The sequence below is a fragment of the Austrofundulus limnaeus genome, unplaced genomic scaffold (genome assembly GCF_001266775.1).
Source record: "Austrofundulus limnaeus strain Quisiro unplaced genomic scaffold, Austrofundulus_limnaeus-1.0 Scaffold21, whole genome shotgun sequence".
Taxonomy (NCBI): domain Eukaryota; kingdom Metazoa; phylum Chordata; class Actinopteri; order Cyprinodontiformes; family Rivulidae; genus Austrofundulus; species Austrofundulus limnaeus.
Genome location: NW_013952423.1, coordinates 1,792,516 through 1,793,855, shown reverse-complemented (window position 1 = coordinate 1,793,855; position 1,340 = coordinate 1,792,516).

Below are 1,340 nucleotides of genomic sequence, written 5' to 3'. Positions count from 1 at the left end.
TCTCAATATTCGCCTTGACTCGGTGATCCTTCTCTCTCTCTCTCTCTCTCTCTCTCTCTCTCTCTCTCTCTCTCTCTCTCTCTCGAATCTGTAATGAAAACAACCAACACGTGGTTTTGATTTTGTAAGCTGTCTGCCTTCATGTGCAAAGCTCAATATTATGAAAAAGAAAAGAAAAAAATGTAAATGCATGTGTATGTTCATGGTTTTTTGTCATGAAATGACTTTGCCTAATGTTTGATACTGTTTTCTGTAAAAAAAATAAAAAAATATATATATAACAGTGGATGCTCTGAGATTGCGCTAAAGGTGAGTCTTTCTTCTGAGCAACATTTTGTACCTTTGAACATGATCGTATCGCCTGTTTGGCTGCTGTATTGATTATCTGAAGGTGTGACTTGATGTGAATTAAAAAACTTTGTTGTTTTGTTTTTTTAATACTCAGGCACTTGTTTTTGTTTTCTGATATGTCGAATGTATGAATATAAATGCATTGTATCAAATTATATTTTAGTCTTTTGCCAAACGTAAAACTTTTTGTGTCTTGTTTCTGTTTCCATTTTCTCCCTGACATGAATTCAAACTAAACATTTTTTCTGTTTTAGGTCCGTTAGGATCCACAAAATGATGTCTGTTTGCTAAATGTTTAAATAATTAGTTTCTTCAAAGCCACRTTTATGTACACTAAGATTACAAGGAGCCAAAATTCAAAACTTGGTCCAAGCTAGGGTCTAATGTTAAGTAACAAATTATTCCTTAAAAAATACAACTTAGAAATGCTAGGATATGTTTTATGAAACACTTAGAACATGCATAACCTAACATGTTGGCCCAGAGRCAAAATGTGGCCCACCACTGCGTTTTGTGGTCTGCAAAAGCTTTATCATCTTTACAATAAATTTATTTAAAGTCAACATTAACCAAAAACTACATCTCCCATAATGYATGTTCATTATTTTACCTGTGAAATGACAGCATCCCACCACTAGATGGAGCTGCACAGGGTTTGAAAGTAGCTGGTGAAAAATACCAGGTAAAATTTTCATTTTTACCAACTATTTTACTTTGGACCAGCTGTACCGACGTGGGATTTTCCTACTTACAAGTCGTTAATTTGAACTGGAATGCCTCTCTAGTGGGAATTCCCTGTAGGAAGGTGGGAGAATTCAAGATGGCAGCTACTCATCACAACTCAACAGTGAGTAAATACACAGTATTTTTAAGAGGACATGTTAAAACTATGTTTCCATGCAGAAAATACCAGGTAGAGCTCAGTTGGTATTTGTTAGYGGTGCACACAGGAACATGACATTTTGTATTTATTTGAGGTTAAACATGAA